General features: G+C 40.2%; 1 long non-coding RNA gene across 1 annotated transcript; it reads left to right on the top strand.

The window, feature by feature from the left end:
- Nucleotides 1–8,513: 8,513 nt before the first annotated feature.
- On the top strand, nucleotides 8,514–10,756 carry LOC139760217 (uncharacterized). The gene is made up of 2 exons (XR_011715277.1): nucleotides 8,514–8,725; nucleotides 10,388–10,756. It is a non-coding gene; the product is annotated as an uncharacterized lncRNA (long non-coding RNA).
- The last annotated feature ends 8,140 nt before the right edge of the window (nucleotides 10,757–18,896 follow it).

Below are 18,896 nucleotides of genomic sequence, written 5' to 3'. Positions count from 1 at the left end.
CCTGTCTCTTTCTTTTATACATCTCCCACTCAATTGCATTTTGTCCCTGCAAAAATCGTCCAAATGCCTCTCTCTTCTCTTTCACTAATACTCTTACTTCTTCATCCCACCACTCACTACCCTTTCTAATCAACCCACCTCCCACTCTTCTCATGCCACAAGCATCTTTTGCGCAATCCATCACTGATTCCCTAAATACATCCCATTCCTCCCCCACTCCCCTTACTTCCATTGTTCTCACCTTTTTCCATTCTGTACTCAGTCTCTCCTGGTACTTCCTCACACAAGTCTCCTTCCCAAGCTCACTTACTCTCACCACCCTCTTCACCCCAACATTCACTCTTCTTTTCTGAAAACCCATACAAATCTTCACCTTAGCCTCCACAAGATAATGATCAGACATCCCTCCAGTTGCACCTCACAGCACATTAACATCCAAAAGTCTCTCTTTCGCGCGCCTGTCAATTAACACGTAATCCAATAACGCTCTCTGGCCATCTCTCCTACTTACATAAGTATACTTATGTATATCTTGCCTTTTCAGTAAACGGCAGTAAAGTGCAGGACATACCCTTTCTTGCCCTCTGCACGTCTGGTATAATTGGTCACAATATGTGTACACAGCTTGTTGAATCAGCTCTCACAATGGTTGAGCAACACACTTGACAGACCACTTTTTGGGAATGTAGCTGCCCTGCAGGGTTGTTCCTTAAGTGGAGGACCAGGCACACCCTTCTTGCCAGGGTCGGGGAATTTGTCTCACTGGAAGAGACACTATATACTCGTATTACAGTTTCTGAGAGAAAACTCAACAGAAACATATGTAAGCAATACTGTTCTTCCGGAGGATCAAAGCCGTTATCATTGTGATGAAAAACTACTTATATTTAGTCAGATTAGAAAACTATTCGATCATGTTGGAACAGTCTTAGAAGAGTCAAACGTTTTGATGTAATAAAGCACATGACGTTTCTGAGTGACGGTGTTGTATTCTCGTTGACCTTGCAGCTTGGTGGTGAAGGTTATACCTTAGGCATGACGGTGATGGAATGGTGAACTTCCTTACCTCTGGCCCCAGGGGGCGCCCCCTCTACCTGTGACCCTGAGGTGTCTCTCGAACCAGCGGCCTTAGAGCGTCTCCTGTACCTGTAACCCTGGGGCGTCTCCCTTACCTGCGGGCGTCTCTCGCACACTCCTGCTGTTCCCGCGACCCCATGATCTGCTCCATCTGACAGCAGCCGCTTGGCACTGCCTACACTTAGATATTTCCTGAATAACACCAAAGATGAAAACAACGGAAAGCAATACGTTCGTGAGAATATCATAAGTACATGTAGAGGGTGACTTGGCTGTTTAGGGTCTGTTGAACGAACAGGTTTCACTATGACGTGATGATGGGTTTGTTAACCCGGTAGGATGACAACTGGCTCAATGTATATTCTATATCTCTCTTTTCTCCCAAGACTGGGAAGGTTCATGGATCTCCTGGTCCCAGTAACCACAGAAAGATGGGCTGTAAGCTTCTTTTGATGAGATATCTGCTCAATATGCAAGATGATAAGATATAGATCTAAAGAGCATTTGATGGAACCGTTTGCGTTACTAATATTAGGCAAGTGTGAGGAACAAATGTGATTTATAATTTACAAGTAAGTCTTTCTATACGGCATTCAGTTACTCCCTCCTCTTATTTTACATAATGTACTAAGTAAACAATATGAATGTTTGAAAACTTTTGATGAAGTTGAACAGAGTCGATCCAAATGACTGGTAAGAACAATTATGAACATGCAGTACGCACACTGCTTCAATCTTGAATGATCTTGTTAAACCTGATTGCAATCTCATGCGAATCTATTGGTATTGCATAACTGCAGATAACAGCAGGTGATTTACATAAAAACAATCGGTCATAAGCCATCACATGCCTGCACTTCGTCGAAGCAAAAACAGTACTGAGAAATTTGGATTACATCGCAGTCTTGAGTTGCATGAACCTCTGGAAAGTGGTGTGGGAGTAATTAGGACTAAAATGAAATGATGGAGAATATATATATATATATATATATATATATATATATATATATATATATATATATATATATATATATATATATATATGATTTTTTTTTTTTCTTTTTTTTTGCTTTGTCGCTGTCTCCCGTGTTTGCGAGGTAGCGTAAGGAAACAGACGAAAGAAATGGCCCAACCCACCCCCATACACATGTATATACATACGTCCACACACGCAAATATACATACCTACACAGCTTTCCATGGTTTACCCCAGACGCTTCACATGCCCTGATTCAATCCACTGACAGCACGTCAACCCCGGTATACCACATCGATCCAATTCACTCTATTCCTTGCCCTCCTTTCACCCTCCTGCATGTTCAGTCCCCGATCACACAAAATCTTTTCCACTCCATCTTTCCACCTCCAATTTGGTCTCCCACTTCTCCTCGTTCCCTCCACCTCCGACACATATATCCTCTTGGTCAATCTTTCCTCACTCATTCTCTCCATGTGCCCAAACTATTTCAAAACACCCTCTTCTGCTCTCTCAACCATGCTCTTTTTATTTCCACACATCTCTCTCACCCTTACGTTACTTACTCGATCGAACCACCTCACACCACACATTGTCCTCAAACATCTCATTTCCAGCACATCCATCCTCCTGCGCACAACTCTATCCATAACCCACGTCTCGCAACCATACAACATTGTTGGAACCACTATTCCTTCAAACATACCCATTTTTGCTTTCCGAGATAATGTTCTCGACTTCCACACATTCTTCAAGGCTCCCAGGATTTTCGCCCCCTCCCCCACCCTATGATCCACTTCCGCTTCCATGGTTCCATCCGCTGCCAGATCCACTCCCAGATATCTAAAACACTTTACTTCCTCCAGTTTTTCTCCATTCAAACTTACCTCCCAGTTGACTTGACCCTCAACCCTACTGTACCTAATAACCTTGCTCTTATTCACATTTACTCTTAACTTTCTTCTTTCACACACTTTACCAAACTCAGTCACCAGCTTCTGCAGTTTCTCACATGAATCAGCCACCAGACCTGTATCATCAGCGAACAACAACTGACTCACTTCCCAAGCTCTCTCATCCACAACAGACTTCATACTTGCCCCTCTTTCCAAAATTCCTGCATTCACCTCCTTAACAACCCCATCCATAAACAAATTAAACAACTATGGAGACATCACACACCCCTGCCGCAAACCTACATTCACTGAGAACCAATCACTTTCCTCTCTTCCTACACGTACACATGCCTTACATCCTCGATAAAAACTTTTCACTGCTTCTAACAACTTGCCTCCCACACCATATATTCTGAATACCTTTCACAGAGCATCTCTATCAACTCTATCATATGCCTTCTCCAGATCCATAAATGCTACATACAAATCCATTTGCTTTTCTAAGTATTTCTCACATACATTCTTCAAAGCAAACACCTGATCCACACATCCTCTACCACTTCTGAAACCACACTGCTCTTCCCCAATCTGATGCTCTGTACATGCCTTCACCCTCTCAATCAATACCCTCCCATATAATTTACCAGGAATACTCAACAAACTTATACCTCTGTAATTTGAGCACTCACTCTTGTCCCCTTTGCCTTTGTACAATGGCACTGTGCACGCATTCCGCCAATCCTCAGGCACCTCACCATGAGTCATACATACATTTAATAACCTTACCGACCAGTCAATAATACAGTCACCCCCTTTTTTAATAAATTCCACTGCAATACCATCCAAACCTGCTGCCTTGCCGGCTTTCATCTTCCGCGAAGCTTTTTACTACCTCTTCTCTGTTTACCAAATCATTTTCCCTAACCCTCTCACTTTGCACACCACCTCGACCAAAACACCCTATATCTGCCACTCTATCATCAAACACATTCAACAAACCTCCAGAATACTCACTCCATCTCCTTCTCACATCACCACTACTTGTTTTCACCTCCCCATTTGCGCCCTTCACTGAAGTTCCCATTTTCTCCCTTGTCTTACGCACTTTATTTACCTCCTTCCAGAACATCTTTTTATTCTCCCTAAAATTCAATGATACTCTCTCATCCCAACTCTCATTTGCCCTCTTTTTCACCTCTTGCACCTTTCTCTTGACCTCCTGTCTCTTTCTTTTATACATCTCCCGCTCAATTGCATTTTTTCCCTGCAAAAATCGTCCAAATGCCCCTCTCTTCTCTTTCACTAATAATCTTACTTCTTCATCCCACCACTCACTACCCTTTCTAATCAACCCTCCTCCCACTCTTCTCATGCCACAAGCATCTTTTGCGCAATCCATCACTGATTCCCTAAATACATCCCATTCCTCCCCCACTCCCCTTACTTCCATTGTTCTCACCTTTTTCCATTCTGTACTCAGTCTCTCCTGGTACTTCCTCACACAAGTCTCCTTCCCAAGCTCACTTACTCTCACCACCCTCTTCACCTCAACATTCACTCTTCTTTTCTGAAAACCCATACAAATCTTCACCTTAGCCTTCACAAGATAATGATCAGACATCCCTCCAGTTGCACCTCTCAGCACATTAACATCCAAAAGTCTCTTTCGCGCGCCTGTCAATTAACACGTAATCCAATAACGCTCTCTGGCCATCTCTCTTAATAGAGTGAATTGGATCGATGTGGTATACCGGGGTCGACTTGCTGTCATTGGATTGAACCAGGGCATGTAAAGCATCTGGGGTAAACCATGGAAAGTTTTGTGTGGCGTGGATGTGGAAAGGGAGCTGTGGTTTCGGTGCATTGTACATGACAGCTAGAGACTGAGTATGAACGAATGTGGCCTTTGTTGTCTTTTTCTAGCGCTACTTCGCGCGCATGTGGGGGGAGGGGGTTGTCATTTCATGTGTGGCGGGGTGGCAACGGAAATGAATAAAGGCAGCATTTATGAATTATGTACATGTGTATATATGTATATGTCTGTGTATGTATATATATGTATACGCTGAAACGTATAGGTATGTATATGTGCGTGTGTGGACGTGTATGTGTATGTGGGTGGGTTGGGTCATTCTTTCGTCTGTTTCCTTGCGCTACCTCGCTAACGCAGGAGACAGCGACAAATTATAATAATAATGATAATAAAAGAAATAATATATGCTCATACATCCTTTATCACTCAGCTCAACATGACAGAGTTAAATTATCATCATTCCAGTCTACGTTCCTTAGTGCATTACGTATTTGCAGTCCAGAGTTTATGAATGAAGAGTTTGAGAAGATATATTTCATTGGATCCAAGTTAAAGTATCCAAGCTCTTTCACTGATAAATCCCTGAAGTTGGCAAAGAAATCATTTCATAGAGTTGAACCTAAACCTCCCCTTGACATCAAGAACCTTTTAGTTCTCCCTTTTAATAATGATTTTACTTTACTTTCCATGTTGCTTAAATCCTTTAATGTATATGTTGCCTTCAGGAACAACACTAAAAAGAATATCTTAATCAGGAACTCATCAGAAAGTTCTACAGGATGCATATATAGAGTGCCATGTAGAAATTGTCATAAGTTTAATGTTGGGTAAGGATCTTCCAGTTAGACTTAAGCAACATAGATATAGTATAAGACCAGGACAAGAATCAAATGCCTTGTTTGATAATGTTAAAAAATATGGTCATTGTATTGACTGGAGTAATGCCATCTCAGTCACTAACTCTAACTCCTGTACCACGAGGAATATCATTGAATCTTCTATTATTAGATGCACAAAGAATGGTAACATTAATATTAGTGAAGGTCTATACAAAAACTTTATTGTTGATAAAATTTGGAAAAAAGTTCCCCTTCTTGTCTACTTAATAAGTTTATGATACGCTTGTTGCCAGACTTGAACACATATTCGGATGGTCACTTGTTTACCAAATGGCGTCCTAGCTACGTCTCTTCGTTGTATAGAACTGACCGTTATATTTCTTTCTTGCATCTCTCCTGATGATGTAATTATTACACGAAAGTGCACTGGGGAACTTATCGTGTTTCATTTCCTAGTGGACTCAGGAATATCCTTGATCACGTGCTCAATTGTGATTACTTTAAATTCATATTCATATCTATTCATTTGCAGTTTATAGATATAAGTATTTAAAGAAGAGATGTAACTTCTTTTCAAACCGGGTTTTTATGAAGCCAATACTCATGCTTCTTTGTTTAGCGAGGTATATTTCAGCGTAGGGAAATCTAAAGGGGATGAAGTCGCCAGTTCTTGATGAAGGGACGTTCGTGTGACGCTACATATGTACCACTAAGGTCATTGTGTTGCAGTGGTAAGATTAACCAAGGTTAGTGAGTTTTTTTGCTTTTTTCATGCGAAGGCAATGAATTTTTCCGTTAGCTCGTTGTCAGTGGTGAGCGCCACAAACTGGCTGCGAAAGATTTTCGTGTTATCAGACTTATTGAACGTCATCGACTTGGAATATTTTCAACAACACGTCTTACTGTCTCAAACAATCTAACATCAACAACAGCTACAAGGATGGTGAATTTAATAAGTAGAATTTTATGTCTTGAAGATTCAAGCTTAAGATGGTTGGGCACCAATCATATGCAGTCCCATGCGGATACTAATAACATTCTCCTCAAAAGTAGCTGAAGTTCATGAAGTATTGCAGATATAAGAAGACTGATCATCAACAAATGGACGACAACCCTCTCTACAAGGCATTTCCTCCTCAACAGTCCCGCAGGATCGATGATCTGGAACGTATCTCAAGAACCTTTTACGATCTTCAATGAAACAACATGAGATAAGAGGGTCACTGGTACTACTTTGCCGCATATCAGCATAGCGTATTACCAAGACGGCTCAGTAAGCACTTGGAGAGTAACATCGTAATCCTGAGCTTCCAAGCGGACCAATGGTCCACTCAGCAAAAGCAAGGAGGCAAATAGAAGGCACGATCACTGACGTATACGTATATTATCATCGAGTGACTTCAGACCGGCATCTTTAGGTAGTAACTGAGCACCTCTGTCAGGGACTCCTTCATGCCACCAGATGACGCTTATATGTTGACTGGATAACAAGATCTATTCACTGTCTTAATGGAAAATTTTCTTTAAGTGAACATCAGTTTGTCATCAAACAATGATGTGCCTATCTTATATATCTTATTCTTAATGCTCATGACTTAATGATTTTTCTCCATTGTTAGTTGTATAGTTGTATCAGGCAAATTATCAGCCAGCTTCATTCATAATATCTAGTGCTGTATGTAAGTTTTATATCAAACTTTGTATATGAGTACACCATTTCTGCTTTTGTTGAAGTAGATTTTTTTTTTCAGCCACTTCATTTGGAGATCACGTCGCGTCCAGGAAGCACGATTTGTTTCTCAGTTTCCATTTTACTTGAACTTTTATTTCTATTCTCAAACTCAGCCACAAAAAGGGATATGTATTTTGTCTTTATAGGATGGAGTTGAGATGACCATTGGCTGGCTTATCCAAATTCTTTGATGAATGAATGACCATCATACATTGTCAGTATGAGAATTCCGAGTGACATGAATTCTAGATGTCGAATTTTAGACTGAAAACCTTACAATCTCTTCGTCAGTACCTTTCCTTATGTTGAAGGCTTCAGTCAGGAATAAAGTTCTCATAGCGGTCAGGTCTTAAGTACATGAAAGAGGAGCAAAGACATAAAGAAGTAAGGAGAAAAGAGATAAATAATCCTAGAATTCATGTGATGGAAAATGTTACTACCATGACCGGACAGATGACAACTGTTATATAATACTTGAGATCTTGATAAGTCTTGGCGTAAAGATATCCAAGTTGAACATGGAGGGACTTGATGCATTCTTCCACAAATGATAATGTTTCTAATGTACTTTCCATTTAAATGTGTTGGTAAATCTTGATGGCAAATGTAAATAATCTGCAAAATGCTATCATCTGCTAGCAATGGGAGCGGAGTTGGAAAACGAGTTGCATCATCCGGGGTAACGCGAATAAAAAGGAATTTACGACACTTATCATAGCTTTATTCTATTAAATGTAGTCGCTAATTTTCTTAAGATATTATGGTTAATTGACTGGGGAACAACTTTTACCTCTAATATAACTAGAAAATTACATCTTGTTTCTTTACTTATTTTCAGCAATATAGCTTCATGTTGACGTTTAGTCACACACACACACACACACACACACACATACACACACACACATATACATATATATATATATATATATATATATATATATATATATATATATATATATATATATATATATATATATATATATATATATATATATATATGCAGAGGCAAAAACTTTACCTTAAAATATCAGTAGCATTAACCTTGAAATCAGTACTCTACGGGTGTGGTCAGTAACAAGAGGGAAAAAAAGAATGAACCCGATACTTACGTGACCCTGGTTGCTGGCTGTCGTACTGCTATGTTTTTCCTGATATAACAAAACACGTGACCCTGGAAATGCTTGTATAAAGGAAAGAAATTTTGTACTCTTAGTGGACCATCTACCAGTAAAAAGTTGTCAGACCAGTTGTTCGGGATTTACCTGTTTCTTGTCGACGGCTGTAACAATACCTGGTCTTAGGTATATAAGGAGCTGCTCCTCTTCACTGTACAGGAGAACCTTCAACGCTCCATTGCTCTTCAGCAACTTCTTCAGCAACATGAAGCTCGTGAGTATTATGTCACAGATATTCAACTGATCAAGACAATTATGAATGTCTTATACTCTTGACCTGTTCTTGTGACTCTGACACAACCTCCCGATATTCAGTTTCATTTAACTTATATGTACCAATGAATATATATCATTTCATATGTACAAGCACTATTGCTACACTTTATTCAACTTCTTAAGCACAGAAAGGAATATAGAATTTCTCATGTATCATATACAAACGGGGAACTGATTGCGACCCTAGCTGGCTGGTAACTATGATGATACTGCTCATATGTTTCTCTATTTCTGTTCAATATTTCATTTCCTCATTTATGGACACATTTTCGTGTTTTTAATACTTACTGATATCGAGAGTTTTTCCTGTTTACACAGTAAGTACCGAGGAACATAAATGCGAACAAACTGAATGATTTTTTGTAAAACTGAAAATGGCCTCGAAAGCAAATAAAAGGAAGAAGTGGGAAGGATCTTCCTGACGTTAGGCGGGTTGATCCTGTCCGGAATGACAGTATAAGAGAAAGGTGAGGGAGTCTAAGTGTAGTCTGATGGTGAGGGCTGCTCTGGGTGTATTGAAATGACTTGAATATTTAGGATGACTGAAAAAGGAAGACTAACCACGAGAATCAATGTTAGAACTGAAATGAGTAAGCGGAAAGGGGACACCGAGAAGGCGGTGGAAGGAAGGAAGAAGAAGGGGGCTGTGAGGTATGGGACCCTGAATATTCGGGAAAGCGAAAGATGTGCATGGGGCACTGAATAGAATGAATTTGGCAACTGTGGTATCTGGGGGATGACGCGCGGTCAGAAGGCTAAACCAGGGCATTCGGAATAGTTGAGGTAAACCAAGTAGTCTGTGAGGCTAGGAAGGCGCTGGTTTTATAATACACAATGAATGACAGCTCAAGAATCAATGAGTACACTTGAGACCGTTGTTCCTGACGCTACCACGCTCTGGCGGTAAAGGCAGTAAGGTGTAGACTCATAGGAATATATATATATATATATATATATATATATATATATATATATATATATATATATATATATATATATATATATATATATATATACATATACACTTAACCACATCATATATTCTTAATACCTTCCACAGAGCATCTCTATCAACTCTATCATATGCCTTCTCCAGATCCATAAATGCTACACACAAATCCATTTGTTTTTCTAAGTATTTCTCACATACATTCTTCAAAGCAAACACCTGATCCACACATCCTCTACTACTCTACCACATATATATATATATATATATATATATATATATATATATATATATATATATATATATATATATATATATATATATATATATATATATACATATATATATATATATATATATATATATATATATATATATATATATATATATATATATATATATATATATATATATATATATATATATAAGAATGATAAAAGGAACAGTCATGAAAGAACATAAGATTGTGATAACAAAAACCATGAAAATGAGACTAATACAACAACTACGACAGTGATGTCGAATACAGTTGCCTACAGCAGTTGCAATAGATTATAATTATGTAATCTTACTAAAAGTAGTATGTTTCCTCACTTAATCTTTCTCTAACTTTGTTGACTGATCCAACGTATCCTCTTATAACCCCTACAGTCGTCTGTGCTGCTGGTGGTGGCGGTGGCTCTGTGTGTCCTAATGGCATCAGCCAGTGCCATGCCCGAGCCCTGGGCCCTCGCTGACCCTGGGTATTTCCGTCGACATGGTGGATATCATAGAAGCGGGCATTATCGTCACGGCTACGGTGGATATGGCTCATCCCATTATGGTTAAGATCATCATGACTGCAGGGAAGAGGGACAGCAGTGAGCAGCAGCAGCGGTACATGGGTTCCTCCTCTACAACTTCAGCTGAACTCCCTCACGCCAACAAACAATCTCAACCATTGGAATCTTTTATCAAACAACACAATCCAAGATTTTCTTTACTGTGAACTGTAAACATGTAATAAATTGGCTCATATGACTACGTGTTTTGGTTATTCAGCATATTCATACATAAGCATAATACATAATCACAAGCACAATAAGATATTGCACGCGTATTATGCATAATCGTATTATGCATAATCGCTGTTGCGTTTCTGCTGATGTCAAAATTAGCTAGCAAACAAAAGTGCAAAAAAGATGAATACAATCTCCCCGTCTCTCTTTCCTCTGTACTTTTCGGTGACTAAACAATTGTTTCAACGTCTAGTGTTACACGTGCACATGTGATCCCTCCTCCTTTCTGGTCATAATGCACTGGTGGTTACAGCATTCAATTCCGTTTCCAAAAAACTTTCTGTCCCAGTACTTCTCTTCCCTAATTACGTTTTTCATGTGTCATAGTCTCTCTCCTCAATGTATAGAATTAACTGTTTGTACGTTATGGGAAGCGCGTCTCGCACAAGTCTTACACTTACAATCTTTACAATCGCACAATCTTTCAGATTTCTGTATGCTGTCTATGTCTACCATCTAATCTATTTTGACAAATATCTCATTTAGTTTCATGTTATGTCTGCTGGTTTTTCTTCACTTCATTTTCTGAATAACTTCATTCTCTACGTCATCAATTCAGTTTAAAAAAAACAGGTTGTGAACTGATCATTATCCCTCACTCTTCTATCTCTAATGGTAGGCAAGATCAAAGTGTCTATCCTTTTCTGCAACTCATCTGGTACCATCTTTTTTGCTATACTCTGAAGTTTCTCTATCAGCTCTCTGTGCCTCTTTAGAGTGGTGACCTAACTAGAAAGCACATTCTAGTTTTGGCCTAATAAAAGATATGAATGACTTGTTATATATTTCCTTACGTATGTATTATAAGGTACGTTGATATTTGCCGGTAGACATATCTTTTACGATTATTTTATATATATATATATATATATATATATATATATATATATATATATATATATATATATATATATATATATATATATATATATATATATATATATATATATATCATTATACTTTGTCGCTGTCTCCCGCGTTTGCGAGGTAGCGCAAGGAAACAGACGAAAGAAATGGCCCAACCCCCCCCATACACATGTATATACATACGTCCACACACGCAAATATACATACCTACACAGCTTTCCATGGTTTACCCCAGACGTTTCACATGCCTTGATTCAATCCACTGACAGCACGTCATCCCCGGTATACCACATCGCTCCAATTCACTCTATTCCTTGCCCTCCTTTCACCCTCCTGCATGTTCAGGCCCCGATCACACAAAATCTTTTTCACTCCATCTTTCCACCTCCAATTTGGTCTCCCTCTTCTCCTCGTTCCCTCCACCTCCGACACATATATCCTCTTGGTCAATCTTTCCTCACTCATTCTCTCCATGTGCCCAAACCACTTCAAAACACCCTCTTCTGCTCTCTCAACCACGCTCTTTTTATTTCCACACATCTCTCTTACCCTTACGTTACTCACTCGATCAAACCACCTCACACCACACATTGTCCTCAAACATCTCATTTCCAGCACATCCATCCTCCTGCGCACAACTCTATCCATAGCCCACGCCTCGCAACCATACATATATATATATATATATATATATATATATATATATATATATATATATATATCATACTTTGTCGCTGAGTTCCTGATTAAGATATTTTTTATAGTATCATTGTTGCTGAAGGCAACATTTACATTAAAGGATTTAACCAACATGGGAAGTAAAGTAAAATTATTGTAAAAAGGGAGAACTAAATGATTTTTGGTGTCAATGGGAGGTTTGGGTTCAACTCTATAAAATGATTTCATAGGAATATATACACGTATGTATTTTTTTGATTATACTCAATCGCCGTCTCCCTCGTTTGTGAGGTAACGCAAGGAAGCAGACGAAAGAATGGTTCAACCCGCCCACATACTCATGTATATACATAAACGCCCACACACGCCCATGTACACACCTATACATTTCAACTTATACATACATATACATATATACACATGTACATATTCATACTTGCTGCTTTAATCCATTTCCGTCGCCATCCCGCCACACATGAAATAGCAGCCCCTCCCCGCGAGGTAGAGCTAGGATAGGACAACAAAGGCCACATTCGTTCACATTCAGTCTCTAGATCCCTTTCCACATCCACGCCACACAAAACTTTTCATGGTGTACCTCAGATGCTTCACATGCCCTGGTTCAATCCATTGACAACACATCGACTCCGGTATACCACATCGTTCCAATTCACTCTATTCCTTGCACGCCTTTCACCCTCCTGTACGTTCAGGCCCCGATCGCTCAAAATCTTTTTCACTCCATCTTTCCACCTCCAGTTTGGTCTCCCACCTCTCCTCGTTCCCTCCACTTCTGACACATATATCCTCTTGGTCAATCTTTCCTCGCCCATTCTCTCCATGTGACCAAACCATTTCAAAACACCTTCCTCTGCTCTCTCAACCACAATCTTTTTACTACCACACACCTCTCTTACCCTTTCATTACTAATTCGATCAAACCACCTCACACCATATAATGTCCTTAAGCATCTCATTTCCAGCACATCCACCCTCTTCTGCACAACTCTATCTATAACCCACGCCTCGCAACCATATAACATTGTTGGAACCACTATTCCTTCAAACATACCCATTTTTGCTTTCCAAGATAACGTTCTCGACTTCCACACATTCTTCAACCCTCCCAGAACTTTCGCCCCCTACTCTCTGCTTTCTTCTTTCACACACTTTACCAAACTCAGTCACCAGCTTCTGCAGTTTTTTTTTTTCTCACCCGAATCAGCCACCAGCGCTGTATCATCAGCGAACAACAACTGACTCACTTCCCAAGCTCTCTCGTCTATAACAGACTCCATACTTGCCCCTCTTTCCAAAACTCTTGCATTCATCTCCCTAACAACCCCATCCATAAACAAATTAAACAACCGTGGAGACATCACGCACCCCTGCCGCAAACCTACATTCACTGAGAACCAATCACTTTCCTCTCTTCCTACACGTGGATACCTTACACCCTCGATAAAAACTTTTCGCTGCTTCTAACAACTTGCCCCCACACCATATATTCTTAATACCTTCCACAGAGCATCTCTATCAACTCTATCATATGCCTTCTCCAGATCCATAAATGCTACATACAAATCCATTTGCTTTTTTTAAGTATTTCTCACATACATTCTTCAAAGCAAACACCTGATCCACAGACCCTCTACCACTTCTGAAACCAGATTGTCCTTCCCCAATCTGATGCTCTGTACATGCCTTCACTCTCTCGATCAATACCCTCTCATACAATTTTCCAGGAATACTCAACAAACTTATACCTCTGTAATTTGAGCACTCACTCTTATCCCCTTTGCTTTTGTACAATGGCACTGTGCAAGCATTCCGCCAGTCCTCAGGTACCTCACCATGAGTCATACATACATTAGATAACCTTACCAACCAGTCAACAATACAGTCACCCCCTTTTTTAGATTCCACTGCAATACCATACAAACCTGCTGCCTTGCCGGCTTTCATCTTCCGCAAAGCTTTTACTATCTCTTCTCTGTTTACCAAATAATTTTCCCTAACCCTCTCACTTTGCACACCACCTCGACCAAAACACCCTATATCTGCCACTCTATCATCAAACACATTCAACAAACCTTCAAAATACTCACTTCATCTCCTTCTCACATCACCACTACATGTTATCACCTCCCCATTAACCCCCTTCACTGAAGTTCCCATTTTCTCCCTTGTCTTACGCACTTTATTTACCTTTTTCCAGAACATCTTTTTATTCTCCCTAAAATTTAATGATACTCTCACACCTCAACTCTCATTTGCCCTCTTTTTCACCTCTTGCACCTCTCTCTCTCTCTCTCTCTCTCTCTCTCTCTCTCTCTCTCTCTCTCTCTCTCTCTCTCTCTCTCTCTCTCTCTATATATATATATATATATCTATATATATATATACATATATGTATATATATCATCTTCCGCAAAGCTTTCATATATATATATATATATATATATATATATATATATATATATATATATATATATATATATATATATATATATATTTATATACATACAGAAGAAGAAAGTTAAGAGTAAATGTGAATAAGAGCAAGGTTATTAGGTACAGTAGGGTTGAGGGTCAAGTCAATTGGGAGGTGAGTTTGAATGGAGAAAAACTGGAGGAAGTGAAGTGTTTTAGATATCTGGGAGTGGATCTGTCAGCGGATGGAACCATGGAAGCGGAAGTGGATCATAGGGTGGGGGAGGGGGCGAAAATTTTGGGAGCCTTGAAAAATGTGTGGAAGTCGAGAACATTATCTCGGAAAGCAAAAATGGGTATGTTTGAAGGAATAGTGGTTCCAACAATGTTGTATGGTTGCGAGGCGTGGGCTATGGATAGAGTTGTGCGCAGGAGGATGGATGTGCTGGAAATGAGATGTTTGAGGACAATGTGTGGTGTGAGGTGGTTTGATCGAGTAAGTAACGTAAGGGTGAGAGAGATGTGTGGAAATAAAAAGAGCGTGGTTGAGAGAGCAGAAGAGGGTGTTTTGAAATGGTTTGGGCACATGGAGAGAATGAGTGAGGAAAGATTGACCAAGAGGATATATGTGTCGGAGGTGGAGGGAACGAGGAGAAGAGGGAGACCAAATTGGAGGTGGAAAGATGGAGTGAAAAGGATTTTGTGTGATCGGGGCCTGAACATGCAGGAGGGTGAAAGGAGGGCAAGGAATAGAGTGAATTGGAGCGATGTGGTATACAGGGGTTGACGTGCTGTCAGTGGATTGAATCAAGGCATGTGAAGCGTCCGGGGTAAACCATGGAAAGCTGTGTAGGTATGTATATTTGCGTGTGTGGACGTGTGTATGTACATGTGTATGGGGGGGGGTTGGGCCATTTCTTTCGTCTGTTTCCTTGCGCTACCTCGCAACCGCGGGAGACAGCGACGAGGTATAAAAGAAAAAAAAAAAAATTATATATATATATATATATATATATATATATATATATATATATATATATATATATATATATATATATATATATATATATATGTGTGTGTGCATTGGAAAGGATCACAATTTTGCGCGTGATCAAGATATTCCTATGAGTCCATGGGGAAAATGAAACACGAGAAGTTCCCAAGTAAACTTTCGTGTAATAATCACATCATCAGGGGAGACACAAGAGAGAAATATAACAGTCAGTTGATATACATCGAAGAGACAAAGCTAGGACGCCATTTGGTAAACCATTTGGTAAACATGTTTACCAAATGGCGTCCTAGCTTCGTCTCTTCGATGTATATCAACTGATTGTTATATTTCTCTCTTGTGTCTCCCCTGACAATATGATTATTACACGAAAGTGCACTTGGGAACTTTTCGTGTTTCATTTTCCCCGTGGACTCATAGGAATATATATATATATATATATATATATATATATATATATATATATATATATATATATATATATATATATATATCCCTGGGGATAGGGGAGAAAGAATACTTCCCACGTATTCCCTGCGTGTCGTAGAAGGCGACTAAAAGGGAAGGGAGCGGGGGGCTGGAAATCCTCCCCTCTCAATTTTTTTTTCTTTTTTATTTTCCAAAAGAAGGAACAGAGAAGGGGGCCTGGTGAGGATATTCCCTAAAAGGCCCAGTCCTCTGTTCTTAACGCTACCTCGCTAATGCGGGAAATGGCGAATAGTATGAAAGAAGAAAGATATATATATATATATATATATATATATATATATATATATATATCAAGGTAATCAAGGCCCTGTTAAGGTGATCACAATACTTTTGAATTTATCATGGCCTTGTCAAGGTAGCCTTGAGTGTCGCAGAAGGCGACTAAAAGGGGAGGGAGCGGGGAGCTGGAAATCCTCCCCTTCTCATTTTTAATCTTTCCAAAAGAAGGAACAGAGGAGGGGCCAAGTGAGGATATTCCCTCTATGGCTCAGTCCTTTTTTAAGGTGGTTAAGTTAAGGAAGGAAGGTGACTCATGAAGTCTGAAGGTGAGAGAGAGTCCCAGGAGGAAGCTTCAGGGACACGTCGGGACAATCCCCGGGTGAGCCTGCGGTTGAGCCCTGCTGACCTTGACTCGACGCTCAGCCTCGTAATGAGTTTTGTTGTGATCTCCTCTACAACCTACGTACACCTTACTAGTTTAGTACAGGTATTACCACAATCTGCATATATCTACAAACGCTCTCGGGCAAGCATTCCCATAGTAATAATCATGGTGAGACCGACTTTTTAAAGCAGTAATGTTAAAACATCGAAGGTGGAAGATAATACGCATGTTACAGAACTGTAACCATGGAGTAACATTGTGGTGTAAATAATGATTGAGGAATGGGACGTAGGACGATTTCTTCATACACAAGACATGCACAATGTTGACATTCTGAATAATGCCCTTAGAAAGGTGAAATGATACATCATATTTTAAGCCGTTTACGCCCAAATGTAGATTAATAATTCATAGCCAATGTGGATCTCATTCCAAAAGCTGTAGGATCACTGAAGCCGTAAACACATGAATTATTGGTATACTATGTACATATGTGAATTACTTATACATAGATGAAGTTAATGTTATTACTAACATACGCACGCAAGAGAAAAAGGAATTGCAGTCAAGTGAGAACACTTCGTCCCCACCACAAACCTCTCTCTGGTGTCAGCAAAACCAACACTTGAGAAGGTCAAAAGGACAGAAACAAGTGATGCAATCCTTTCAGAATATTACCCGCTGCCAATCTCCGTGTCCAAACCCCTTTTCACCGTGTAAGTCCCGACACGATGGTCATGTGACCACGCTGGACCTTAGCCAGAAGAGAAAAAAAACAGCAACGCTCACTGGCAGGCAGTGTCGAGGTAACGACGCAAGACGAAATAGATGAAGTGGGTACTCTTATGGTGAAGTGGGGCCTGTGGGGAAGTGGGTGAGGGTGGTTGTGTATGTGTGGGAGGTGGTGGGTGGTGTCTGCCTTGTGTTGCGGTGGACTGGCGTGGGTGACGGTGACGTTGCAGTCCCCTCCAGCGCAGTGACGTTGCAGTCCCCCCAGGGCGGTGACGTTGCAGTCCCCTCCAGCGCAGTGACGTTGCAGTCCCTCCAGGGCGGTGACGTTGCAGTCCTCTCGTGGCTGGCAGGGGGGGGGGGGGTGACGGTTGCCCTGGCTGCAGTAGGAGCATTCTGGTCGGTGGCGATGCGTTATATATTGGAGGCTTGAAATGTCACTGTGGGATGTGTGTGTCTTTGTCAGAGAGAGAGAGAGAGAGAGAGAGAGAGAGAGAGAGAGAGAGAGAGAGAGAGAGAGAGAGAGAGAGAGAGAGAGAGAGAGAGAGAGAGAGAGAGAGAGACGGGGGAGAGTTTCATGTCATTACATACTCGTAATTACATTATTGTACAATAAGGGAGTTTCTACACCCGTGGGCTCCCACCTCTTGAACTTTCTCTTCTGAAGTATATAGTGGTAATGAAATTACCCCTTACTTCTCTCTCTTCCAAGGAGGGCAAAGTAATGGTATCTAACCTTGTGTGTGTGTGTGTGTGTGTGTGTGTGTGTGTGTGTGTGTGTGTGTGTGTTACGATCTCTGAGAAAAGTTAGGTGAAAATTCAGGGAAGAGTAGTAACATTTTTGGGAAGAGATAGATATGTACAGGATGGAAGTATGCTCATGACTCCTTAGATACTGTTTGTTTATCATTTCATGAAAGAATTTTTTCCCAATGGCATGAAATGGTCAGAATCATTATCTTCAAAGATATAACTCTATAACTGATCATGTAACCGATGTAAGGACGGAATTAAGAGGAAAAAAAAAAAAAACCCAGAGAAGGACGGAACACAGAGAGGAATCATGGCCGAGGAGTCAAAGGTGAGCAAGACAAGTAAGAACCACAGCGCCTCCCGATTCGAAGAATAGATCGACTAACTCACTGAATTCAGGTGGCATATGTACACCTCTCGCTCTCTCTCTCAACTTGTATCTTCTCCTCTCTATATCCGCCTTACTCCTGCCGACGAAGGCCACAGTCATGATCAAAGGAAGACAAAAAACTAGCCCAGTTCCCGCCCCAGATAGGA

The sequence above is a fragment of the Panulirus ornatus genome, chromosome 35 (assembly GCF_036320965.1).
Source record: "Panulirus ornatus isolate Po-2019 chromosome 35, ASM3632096v1, whole genome shotgun sequence".
In the NCBI taxonomy this organism is placed as follows: domain Eukaryota; kingdom Metazoa; phylum Arthropoda; class Malacostraca; order Decapoda; family Palinuridae; genus Panulirus; species Panulirus ornatus.
The sequence above is the reverse complement of the archived record's forward strand: the minus strand, read 5'-3'. Positions and strand labels throughout refer to the sequence as shown.